Source organism: Nyctibius grandis, chromosome 3 (assembly GCF_013368605.1).
Source record: "Nyctibius grandis isolate bNycGra1 chromosome 3, bNycGra1.pri, whole genome shotgun sequence".
In the NCBI taxonomy this organism is placed as follows: Eukaryota; Metazoa; Chordata; class Aves; order Nyctibiiformes; family Nyctibiidae; genus Nyctibius; species Nyctibius grandis.
In genome coordinates this window covers 78,971,696-78,984,919 of record NC_090660.1, presented here as the reverse complement: position 1 = coordinate 78,984,919, position 13,224 = coordinate 78,971,696, and positions in this window count along the sequence as shown.

Here is a 13,224-nt window from a genome sequence, read left to right as displayed (position 1 = left end):
CTGCTGAATTGTGGCAAGATATTGCTGCTCGGCTAGAGAAACTAGTTGTGAAAGTACGTCATGTAGATGCTCACGTACCTAAAAGTTGGGCAACTGAGGAACATTGAAACAACCAACAAGCAGATCAAGCTGCTAAAGTGTTCCAAATAGATTTGGACTGGGAACATAAAGGTGAACTATTTTTAGCTCGGTGGGCTCATGACACTTCGGGTCATCAAGGGAGAGATGCAACATACAGATGGGCTCGTGACCGAGGGGTGGACTTAACCATGGACTCTATTGCACAGGTTATCCATGATTGTGAAACATGTGCCGCAATTAAGCAAGCCAAACGGTTAAAACCTTTTGTGGTATGGGGGGCGGTGGTTGAAATATAAATATGGGGAGGCCTGGCAAATTGACTATATCACACTCCCTCAAACCTGCCAGGGTAAACACTATGTGCTTACCATGGTGGAGGCGACCACCGGATGGTTGGAAACATACGCTGTGCCCCATGCCACTGCCCGGAACACTATTCTGGGCCTCGAAAAGCAAATCTTGTGGCGACACGGCACGCCAGAGAGAATTGAGTCGGACAATGGGACTCATTTCAAAAACAGTCTCATAGACAACTGGGCCAAAGAGCATGGCATTGAATGGGTATATCACATCCCCTATCATGCACCAGCTTCTGGGAAAATTGAACGGTATAATGGGCTGTTAAAAACTACCCTGAAAGCAATGGGGGGTGGAACCTTTAAAAACTGGGATAAGCATCTGGCACAAGCTACCTGGCTAGTGAACACCAGGGGATCTATCAATCGAGCTGGCCCTGCTCAGTCAGACCTTTTACATACAGTAGAAGGAGATAAAGTCCCGGTGGTGCATGAAAGGAATCTATTGGGAAAAACTGTCTGGGTTCTTCCTGCAATGGGCAAAGGTAAACCCATTTGTGGGATTGCTTTTGCTCAGGGACCTGGATGTACTTGGTGGGTGATGTTGCAAGATGGTGAAGTCCGATGCGTCCCTGAAGGTGATCTGATTCTGGGTGAGACTACTTAATTCTGAACTGTATGTTGTTGCTGCATAAGTGTCTTTCAGGTTAAGACAGTGGTGATGAGACCGGAGCTAGCTTCATCAAGTGGCGTCCAGTAACCTCCTCGAGTCTGACATCTTTAACCTGCAACCCGTGGGCACGAACCATGACAAAAGAGAGACTGCTAGCCAGAGAGACTGTTGAGAGACTGCTAGCCAGATGGAAACCCACAATCCTGAACCAAATGAACTTGATGAACTTTTTGCATAAAGATGAATCATAAACTAGTGATATGTGTGTATATATATTTGAAAATGAAAAGGTAGTGGTGATCTGAGTATGACATGAATGGTATGGAATAAGGGGTGGAATGTCCTGGTTTGGCCCAAACCAGGCCAATTAGTCTTGGAGAAACCAAGGTCACTGCTAAATTCCTCACTGCTTATGAGTGAAGAGCCGAAGGGGGGTCGCAGCTGCAGGGGGGAGCAGACAGGGCAGGTGACCCAAGACTGACCAAAGAGGTATTCCATCCCATACACATCATTCTCACTTTCCTATTTATCTCACCCTCGTCCTAGTCTCACCTCAGTCGCTGTCGCCACTGCCGCTGCTGTCGCTGCTTTTAGTTTGCTTCATAAAGCTTTATATAATACCTGTAAGAAGACCCCTGTTTAACCAAGAAGTATTATGATCCCCCATTTTACTAACAAGTAACTGAGATGAAGACATCCTTGAGAACTTCCAGCAAGTCATACACAAAGTCCCTGGCAAAGAAAGGGATGGAAGGCAGATGTCCATGAACCCACGAAGCTCATCTTTACCTTGCAGCTGATCCTTATTCTATACACTGCAAACTATATACCTACTTCAGTGCAAGAAGCAGTATACATCATTCTGTTTCACAAGACATCATTCAGACATTACAGAGTATAACACACAATACTCTATATCATAGCAATTCACTGTGCAGCTTAAACTTATTTGACACCGTGTTCAGTGAATGAGTCCGTGATCCCACAGAAATAATATACTGTTGCCACGTAATTAAGAATGCTACTGCAATGCTCGTACCACAGGTGATTATGTAAAATAATCCAAAGAGGTTCAGTTTTGATATTTTCTGGCTTTTTGATGATTCATTTAGGTTATGTCTAAATATTACAATGAAGTAATATGTTAGACATCCCTGAGAAGGTAGGTTTAAAATTACTTGGAGCAGCATAGCCTCTGAAGCATGGCACTGCACCTGGGCAATTAGCTCAGGCGTAACCTCAGTCTGAAGCTGCTTTATTGCTTCCAGTTCCAGAGTTAGCTCATTTAGTGCCTGTTTAGGAATTGCTACGACAGGTACCTGTTTACTTTTTTTTTTTTCTGTGGTAGAGAGGGAAGAAGAAAATACTCCTTTGTGCCAATTCTGAAGTAGGTAGTCAGGTACTCTCATCTCCTTCTACAGAATTTGGAGGCAATCAGGACATTCCCAAAGCCCTGTCTCCTCAGAGATTCATATCCTACTATTTCCTGTTAAAGTTGAAATTCCACTGAACCTTGCTGTACGTGCATATGCACATCTAGCAGAACCCTGAAACACCATGTATTCAATGGAAATTTCCTGTCAGTTTATATATGCTGTCAGAGCCAGCTATAATAAAGAAACCACAAGTTATTTGCTTTAATCTTCAACAGAACACCAGAGTTTTGGCAGGAGACACTTTCATCAGAAAGTTTATAACCACCAGTTGTGGATGTTTTCAGCTAACAGGCATACGTCAAAGGTAAATACAGTTTAATTATACTATGTGTGTTTATTCTTTACTAATGAATTTGATTTTCACTAAACATATTTAGTAATCAGGGAAAAAATATATTCCCCTAATTTGCATCATCCACTTATAATTAATTCAGTTAGCTCTCAGCTTTGTTCATTCCTTGGAAAATATTTTCCCAAACTACTCACATACATGCCTTACTTTTTCAAAATGAAACACTGGACTAAGCAGCTGACACAGAAAATGCTTATTAAGCAATGTACTTTAAAACATATTTTACAAGGCTAGATTGTCTTTTCACATATCAGAGCTCTAACTTCTCCAGCAGTTTAGCTGCTGCTTCTCCATCTCTGAAGCTCCTACTGCTACAAAACTTAACTGGCTTCACAACATTTAATTCTATAATTACATGTACCCTGAAAATGAGAAGACGTTATCGTATGGGAAAAGAAAATGGATTCAAAAATCCATAAAAGTCTTGAATCTCAGATTGGAGTTTCCATACTGACTATTTACTTTCTTCATGTTTCCAAAAGAAACGTATTGCAGTATTGCACTGGTAGAATGATGAAAACAATGCCACATTCTGTGCCTTCTCAATTATCTTTTTGTCCCTTTATAAAGCACAAGCCAAAGAAAATTGAGGCATATAAAAATAAGGGAAACTTTCAATCAGCAAAATAATTTGCCAAAGACTACAGTGTAGTCAGATCAGTTACAACTTTTCAGAGAACTGGGGACTTCAGTAATGTTAATTAGTTTTTAACATTATTGAAAAAAGCTTAATTCCAGCTTTTTGTTGGGTGGGCCAAGTGAGCTATTTTAACAGATCTGTCATCTGTTCTGTCCCTTGAGCTTGCTGCCCCAATCAACATGTATATTTTACTAAGAATTTAAAACTATAATAATTTACATCACAATTTTAGACAGGAAGGGACAATCTGGCTCATCAAATCAAGTCCCCGCTATCACAAACAGACATGATGTATCATCATCCCACTCATCTACTAGTGTCTTAACTGCTTAGGAACTACTCCTCTCATCAGAAGTGCATTTCAGAATCTATGAATGTTAGAAACCATCTTACTGTATCCAGACAAAGCTTGTTCAGGGCCAGTTAACAATGTTGACACCCAGTTATAACAGCTTCTCTGCCTGCCTGGTGTTTAAAACTTCTAATGTTTTTATGTCAAAGTATCCTACTTTCAGCCTTCATTTTCCTAGGCTGAACAATGCAAGGTCTTTCAGCATCTCCTCTTCTCCTCCCCCTGCTTATCTTAGCAACCTCCCTATGTACCTGTTCCAGTCCTAATTGTTTCCTGAACAAAAATTGATCCTCAGCAATTAGTTTTACAGATTTGTTATGGTTTGGGCCCCTGTTGCATTCTTTTCAACCTTCTGAGATAAAAGTACTACATAAAAGTGTTTTTTTTTTAATTAATAGAGTACCTTCTCCGATGTGTTAGCAATTCCTTTGATGAAATTTCCAGTTCCGCATGCTGCCTTTTCCATCAGTTCTGTGATTCCACAAATGTACATTTTTCCTTGACAAATAAGACTCACACCTACCTGGAAAGATACTTCCAACCCAGCCAGTATAAAGAGAGAAGCTGAGGAGAGGAAAATAAATAATACTCCAAGGTGATATTTAAGGGAGCTGAAAGCTGAAGGATAAGATCTAGCCATAGAACAATACACTCAGCATATGAAAATTATCTGAAATTACAAAAATGCTGCCTGTGTACATCCCATTTATAGATTTCTGTGTTCTTTTCTGAGGAGTAAAAGTACAACATCTGCAGGAACAGTAGCAGGTGGTTTCTGGGAGGAGGGCCAGACATAGACACTTGCAAACAGACTGAAAATAAAGGTGGGAGTTAGCCACTTTAGCATACCAAAGATACTCTCTCATGTTTGTTTTTATAGGTCCAGGCATCTAACCTTTTTCAGCTGGATCGCAGCTGGTCTCTCTAAAAGAGCTTTAAATCAATGTATTGGTTAAGAGGTTCAATGTCTTAGGGCAGTAGAGGTGCCTGAAGGTTCTGAAGGCAAGATACACATAGCAATCCCAAAGCTGTGCAATCAAAACTCTTGCAGTGCCGTACATTCTCACTGACACACCTTTCCCCTAATAAACTCTGGCTTTAAAACATTTATCCTTACACTTTCAAAGTCCTGCAAAGGATATTAGCCTCTCAGTAGACTGCCATTAAAATGTTGCATGCCACTTTGGAAACCTAAGTGGTAGAGTTTTAGTGTCAATAACTAATTTTTTCTTCTGGTAAGATATAATTGCACTGCTCTTTGGGACATAGCTCCAGTATTTCTTACATCTTCATTAATTACATACTGTAAATTTACAATTTATAATGTCACACTGTGTGAAATACAGCCTGTAAAATCCTGCCATTTAGAAATCCGCCTTGTGTCCAGTTGTACTGTCAAATGCCTGGGAGTCTCAGAATGGATCAATGCTTTATTTATAGGAAGAATTCATATTTTTTTAACTTGCAAATGTTGAGAATCACACCTTCTACACAGTAAGTATTTTGCATATTTTTATACATTTATTGGCTTTTGTTTCCCAAAATAGGGTCTGGCCAAATCAGAGGAAAAAAAAGGCATTCTATTTTTTTTTTTTATTTAATAAAAATTTAAAGCTAAAAGCTGCTTAGCCACAAGGGAAGCAACACAGAGCAGCAGTAAAGCCAGTGGCCTCTACTTTTAAAGCTGTCTTTAATTTCTGTAATGTTGATGGCCAAACTCGAGTTTTAAGTAACACTTCCCCTTGTGACCAGGCTGCTTTCAACTTTTCCATTTTATTAAAAGAGCTAAATTGAGGGTATTCCATGAGTCTAATTTGGAGTTCAGATGCTGTTGTTGTTTTTAAATAAAAAATGTAAGCTAGAAGTGGTCTAGTCATCAGGGAAGCAGTATGTGAAGTTAAGTTGGGGATAACCCATACTGTGCTGGGACTACAAAGTGTTTGGACAATGTTTGTGATGTGGGAAGTGATTACGGAAACATGGTGGAAAGTGAGAATATGTGTGACAGTAAATAAGGGGTTTTATCTCTTTGCTTATTCAATTGTTATTTCAAAACACTTATTTTAAAAAATCATCAAAAGTACAGTCTTAAAGTGTTGCTGAAATGCATTTGCTCTCATCTGATTTGCTTTCTTCCTCTGCTTAGAAATAGTGTAAAATATAGTTTGGAACTAGCCATAAAGAACATGTTCTCAAAGCTTCATAAACACATAGATAATTCTGTGCTAGAAGTATTAGTTTAGGAGGTAAAAAGAAGGTGCAAGTAACAGATGATAGTTTTTTCATCATCCTGTAATTTCAAAATAGCTTCTTACAACAGCAGACATTGCAAGGCTTTAGGCTTCGTCTCACACACAGATTCTGAGCCAGAGGACACAGAAACAGACTGCAACCTCACCAACGATGTATTGCGAGTAACAGTAACTGTGCAGGGCAGTTATACAGGTCCTGTTGAAGTTCAAGAAAATGCACATTTGAGATCTAAGCAATAACTATGAATTCTTTTAGTTTTGATCACTTACCTATAATGTCTGCTAACCTTGCTTGAAACATCTGTCGTCAAATATACAATGCAGTGAAAATTTTAGTATAAGCAATTGTTTCTAATAGATGCATTTTCCCCATATATCAATTCATTGGTATCTGCAATAGCATACTAAGAAGAAGCTGCAAGCACATTCTGTTAGACAAAGGGTTGACACGAGTTAATTTCATTGCTGTCAGGAGATATCTTGATGGGTATATACTGTGCTTTATCATGAGTTACCACAGCTGCAAGGGATTATTTCTTCTGCTAATAATGGCATAATAGAATACTATAACTTGTCACAAGATTTTAAGTCAGCTATGAAATTAACCTATTTTATCACTGAAAAAAAAGGTCCCTACTAATTTTTTTTCGCTTTTTTAATGGGACTTTGGTGCTCTTGTAAATAAGAATTATGAAAGTTTCAAGGAACTGTGGAATGGCTACATTTCTTGCATAAACCTTGCATGTGGTTTCTAAAACTCATCCGTTGTATTCTGTGCTCACAGATAATGTGAACCACATCACAATTTCATAGAAAAATAACAATTAATATCTTAAGCTGATAGCAACTGAAGGGGTAAAATCTACCCTTTGGCCTATGTCCCATTCCCCACATGGCAAAAGGTAATGTCCATGTTTCTTGCAGCATCCCCTGAAGGCCACCAAACTCCACAACACTGAAGAATGCCTTTTTAAGAAGACCTGACAGCAGCATGCCAGGCCTTAATTTGTAGTTCTTCATCCCCTTTTAGGATGTAACTGAACAAGATAAAAATGCATCAACAAGATAGATCATTCTTAAGAGAACAAGATGCTTTTCACTCGTGGGTGAATTTTATACCCATTTAGAGAACTGAATCAGCTCAGCAAAGAGCCAGAGGTGTGCTACAGTACACACCAGGGAGGCCCTAGAAGGTACCAAAGGGATGGAGAGAGCACAACTGCTTCCTCCAGTGGCAGCAAGCCATTAGGCTGGGTCAGCTCAGCTTGTCTAATCAAAGTCCGTTTAAAATCACAGTAATTTTTGAAGCTGGATGGGCACAAATTGCTACAGGCCAACAGGTGAGAAACTGAAAGAGCTCTGTATGTAGACACAGCTAAAAGGTGCAACACTGAAATTGCAGAATTGAAGAGGCACACCAGAGAGTACCCCAGTGAAGTCCCCAACTCAAAGCGATATTCGAAAACCACTTAAGAAAAGAATAACTGCTGCTGACCATTTAAAAATACCCAGGCATTTAAAGACATTTAAACAGTTGGTCTGCCCGTGAAAAGCAAGTTAAAAATACTGACATTAACAGAGAAATTCACCTCATCCTAAGGTTTTTCAAGTAATTTGGCAACAGCAGCTCTGTTTTATCTGGTTTGAACTGTAGTTCCAGTTTCACCATGACCATGACTTTGCGAGTTCAGATCAGATCCAAAAGTGGTGTTTACAACATATTGCTGAATTGCTCTAACAATGTAGCATGTATATCAAATAGGAGGAACAGAATATCTTGCATAAGACCACATTGAGGCAAAAGAGCAATCATCAGATACTACCCTCTGGTTCTTTCCTGAGAGAAAATAATAGCTTGCTCAAGTGCCTCTCAATAATTCCTGCCAGAGTTTCCGTAAAGATCAAAAAAGCTTCATGGTCAATGGCTAGTGAGAGAGTGAAAGTATTAGCAAGAGCATTTAATTTTTGTCCATTGATGACAGCAGATCACTGAGCAGTAAGATTTCTTTTCTTATTATCAGGGTCACGTAGAAGAACTGTTCCTGCTGAAGTTGCAGGAATTAAACTCATAAAATATGCTTTGCAAAATTTAGGGGAGAAGTTAGATTTGATTTTAATTGTTTAGCAAACCCCAAGAGCTATAGTTCATAAATTAAAAGGTTTTGTGAGCACAAACATTAATTGAGTTATATGTGCTTTCTGAAATGTACTGTCAGTTGGTTCTTGAAAAGATTGATGTTCTTGTAATTCCTTTGTATGCACATCTGAATTCTCCGCTCATCCCTGTGGGTTCTGTTTAGTGGCATTTAGGTTCTCTGATGGAGCAGATGACTTTTTACAGCTGACAGTGTTGTAACAGGGATCAGGGAAAAAACTTATTCCTCTGACCCCCTCAGTCTGGAAGAGGAACTAAAAATGCAGATATGGGTAGAAACTGCTATTTAATGTTTTCATTCTGTTGATAAAATCAGGCTTATTTTCTCTGGTGAGAGAGGGCTAAGCCGCGCCAAAATCTTTCTAAAGCCTTCTGAAGGCATAGATCTCCCTGATGGATTTTTTTTTCTTTCTTTGTTTAACAGATGATAGAATAATATTTCTGGGGAGGGGGACAGACAGACTCAGGGAAATGTTGCTTATGGAGGTGGCAGGAGGAAACACACACCTGATCTTTGTTTTCCTTTTCCCACCCCTCCTTTTATAACCCAGGGCTTGCTCCAAAGTCATCACAGGAAATCTCCTCTCACTCCCTGCCCTTGTTAATGAAAGAAATTTCTACCTTAATAACATTGCTCTTTCTCCATTCTCTTTACCAGCAGTCATAGTCACATCTTTCCCTGTTTTAATGATGTTTCTATATTAACAATCTGGGAATTATAAATGTTTTATGTGTTTCTCTGGCCAGGTCTGTGGAGGGAGAATCAACAGTAACTTTATTTAGAAAAACCTCAGGAGACAGTCTGAATGCTGCTCTTTTTAAGACTTGAGGGAAGTCTGAGCTATTGTGAAAACTTGCTTGTATTTTTTAGGAAAAAGAACAGTACCTCTTCCCTTAAACTCCCCCTATCTTCCTTATCCTTCCCATTAAAAAGCTACCTACAGACAATTAATTTTAAATATGCAATTGCAATTATCTTTTAAAATTTTTAATTAAAATGCATTAAAAGTCTTTGTATTTGCTTAAAGCCTGCAAATTATACTATCACAGCTAATATTTGGTCATTTGATTTGCTTTTATTTTTACAGAAAACTTGACAGAAATTTTTGTCCTCATTTTACTGATGAGGGACATAAGTAGGAACAGAATTCAACATTCTAAGGACGTTCGTTTCCTGAGTAACTTACCTGAACGAAACATCTTCAGCTGAGGGCCCAAAAGTGCAGGATCCCAGCTAGGTTAATACAAGAATTTGGGCTGATAGCTATGGTCTGCATAGCCACTGAGTGCTCAGTGGAACTGTGCTGGAAGCCAGACTGCCCTGGGCTCTGCCTTTTGTATTCAAACCACGAGATAACCTTCTTCCCTAAATAGATAAATTACAACAAGAGGGAGTGAGATCAACCTCTAAAAACCCTAGGAGAAGAGAAGAAACGGGCCCTCCTGTGAGGAGCAAGAAGACTAATTGTGTAGTAAGAAAGCTACCAGCTGCCTAATAGCAAAATTTAATAGAAAATGTACAAAGGTCTTTTTTATCCATCAATACGTGTTTAGTCATAAAACAAAATATACCAGTGGGTTAGCTGCCAGTACTGAGCATTATCTAGAAATATTGGGTATGTGTCTCCACATTTCTACTCAACGGACTTATACCATGTAAAGAAGGCCCTTAGATTCCTGCTGTTTGCCAAGTGTTTGAGTGCCTTACCTTCTGCAGAAACCAATCAATTTTACCAAAGCAAAAAGCAAGACATTCAACCTGCCAAGAGGCCTAATAACAGAACATTGCTCTTTTCACTGGTAATAACAATATTCCCCAAACCTTAGAGATAAATTGAAATATATGTATGTCCTAATATATAGTTTCCCAGAGAGTTTAAGATGGTTAACATCTATGGTTAAGCACATAGGTCCCAGTCAGCAACTGAGACCGTACCTCTGAACTGCATTTTAAAAGGCAGATTTTAATTATTACTGCAGGGTAAATATAACTTATTGTTACCATTGGTGCTCTTAGAAGCCATTTCATTAAATTCCAGGTATCAACAACTAAAAGAGTAACAACCTAATTAAATGTAATACAACACAAGCTCTCATTGGGGCCTGAGTCTCATGTGGCATCCAAGACTAGAGAACAGAGCAGGCAAAGGAGTCCCTGACAGCTGCCACAGGATCATAAGGACCTGTCAATTCAGAGCTATCAAGAAACTCAATACTGTTTTGTAAAGTGGATTAGGTAAACCACATAAAGTCTCTGTGTAGTCATTCTCTTTCATAATTAAAGTTTCCTTACTCCACTGAGGTTTAATATATGTTAATTGCTTTAATTCTGGATGTGAATGTCCAAAGAGAGCTTGCATGTAGTTGCACTAATTTATTTTAAAGATGTATCTTTAGTTGAATTCAGATCCTGAATGTCCCTCCCTCTCACCCTAAGAAGCTTTAAATAAGGAACAACTTTAAACTGCAGTTTGACAAGGACAGGAAGCAGCTTTCAGCAGCTTCCTTCCCATTCTCTTCTTTGTATCTGGTGCTGATGAGCAGTTCATATCCCCTTCCCACGCTGGGACCGTCGCAGGGGGGTGGCAGAAGCTTTGCACAAACACAAGCAGAATCACCTGATTTATCCTTAGGGTATCAGCCAAAGCCCATTGAAACTGCCTTTTCTTTTTTTTTTTTTTTGTTTCCCCCTGTAGTGCTGCACCTGAAATATTGCAGCATTCTTCAGAGGTGAGCTAAAGTTTGTGACTGTTCTTATTTTTTTTAACTACTTCACCCCTTCCCAAGATTCAGCTTATATAAAAATGTGCTGAAGTAATGGGAATGTAAACTTTTCTCCATTCATTTGTGAAACAAAACACAAAACAAAGCAAGATCATTATGTAGATCATGATGCATGTATTTCACATATTTCACTTTCACTTCAGTCAAAGTCCCTGGGAAAAAAAAAACAAAACAGCAATCTGCTTTCACATGCAAAAAGGAATAGAGATATTGAAAGATGAAAGAGGAGGGATTTTTCAGTATCCCAAGTGAAAAGGGACAAAATTTGCAAGTTAAAAAACAAGAAAGCCAGCGTGATTTTTGTGTAGAAGACACAGCTTTAACTACTATGTTAGTAATAATAATAATTTTCAGGTTTTTCTCAAACACTATAATGTGATTGGCATTCCAAGCAATGTATTATCGTTGATCCCCTGCCTGGTAGAGAAGGCAAGTGTATACATTTCTGGCCAGACAACTTTGCAATTTTGTAGGCGAATCTCTTTTTTAAGTTTTTTTCAAGGAGTCTATTTCTTTTAGTAGTATGCTCCTCTGAGATACTCTGATTCTAGATCAACCGTTGCAACCTGAATGCACTTACAATGAAAGCTGTGTGAGAATTCTCCCCGGGCTTTTGGGAATGCCGGACTGATTTTTGTTACTAGCGTTTAGTAGAGCAGTAGGTTACTACAAAAAGTGATTTTGAGATACGATCTCAAGTTGAAATCCATAGCTGTAGGGAGTGATACTTTGAACTGGATATTTTTCCTGCATTTTAGGACCCTTGAATTGCCATCAATAGTCAGAAAGCACACCCTCCTAAAGTAATCCTAAGATGTTTACACTAAGTAGACAGGGAAACCAAATTCAATCAAGGTATTAAACTAAACATTACAGAATTTTAATTTTTTTAAATATTATTTACAGAAACCTGGGGTAAGAGAATGCAGTGAACTGAAAATACCAAGCGAGGGACAAAAATCCATTTGACAAATCAGGTCACTAAGGAATTCTCTGAGGCTTAAGCTGTTGAAAAGACTTAATTTTTTAAGACAACCTTTTTTTTCCATTATGCTGCAACATAACCTTTTCTTTCTTTCTCCTCTGTCCCACTCAAGCTGCTATACTTTAGGATCAGTTCACTCCGTTGAAAACCCATTGTAAAAATGTCAAGGTTCATATGGCTTATTGCTATAGATGACCTTGTAGTACTCTTTGCTCTTACATCACTTCTTTTAATTTCACCTTGCATTAATCATCCCTATTACTTTCGGGTTACAATGCATCTATTACACTGTTGCTGGATTTTTTTTCTTTTCTCTGAAGGTCCCTGCTCTCCTGTTTTTCTTTGTATTTCTAAAATTTTTCTTTTTTTCCTTTTTTTGCTTCTTATATCGCTTACTCTTTTTATCTCATGAACATTTATCTTTTCTTATAGACACTGCTTGTAACAATTAATTTATTTAAAATATGTGCAAAACTCATGTCTGTACAGTAAGTCACCTTACAATACAGCATTGTTCTTGGTAAGTTTATTACTATATAAATTATACTTCATCCTGTCTTACGTGATGTCCAAGTGGGGACCAGTGACGAGTGGCGTTCCTCAGGGGTCAGTATTGGGACTGGTCCTGTTTAACGTCTTTGTCGGCGACATGGACAGTGGGACTGAGTGCGTCCTCAGCAAGTTTGCTGACAACACCAAGCTGTGTGGTGCAGTCAACACAGTGGAGGGAAGGGAGGGAAGGGATGCCATCCAGAGGGACCTTGACAGGCTTGAGAGGTGGGCCTGTGTGAACTGCATGAAGTTCAACAAGGCCAAGTGCAAGGTCCTGCAGATGGGTCAGGGCAATCCCAAGCACAAATGCAGGATGGACAGAGAATGGATTGAGACCAGCCCTGAGGAGAAGAACTTGGGGGTGATGGTTGACGAGAAGCTCAACATTAGCCAGCAATGTGCGCTTGCAGCCCAGAAGGCCAATCGTATTCTGGGCAGCATCAAAAGCAGCATGGCCAGCAGATTGAGGGAGGTGATTCTGCCCCTTTACTCTGCTCTTGTGAGACCCCACCTGGAGTACTGCGTCCAGCTCTGGGGTCCCCAACAGAAGGACATGGAGCTGTTGGAGTGAGTCCAGAGGAGGGCCACGAAGATGATCAGAGGGCTGGAGCACCTTTCCTATGAAGACGGGCTGAGAGAGTTGGGGCTTTTCAGCCTGGAGAAGAG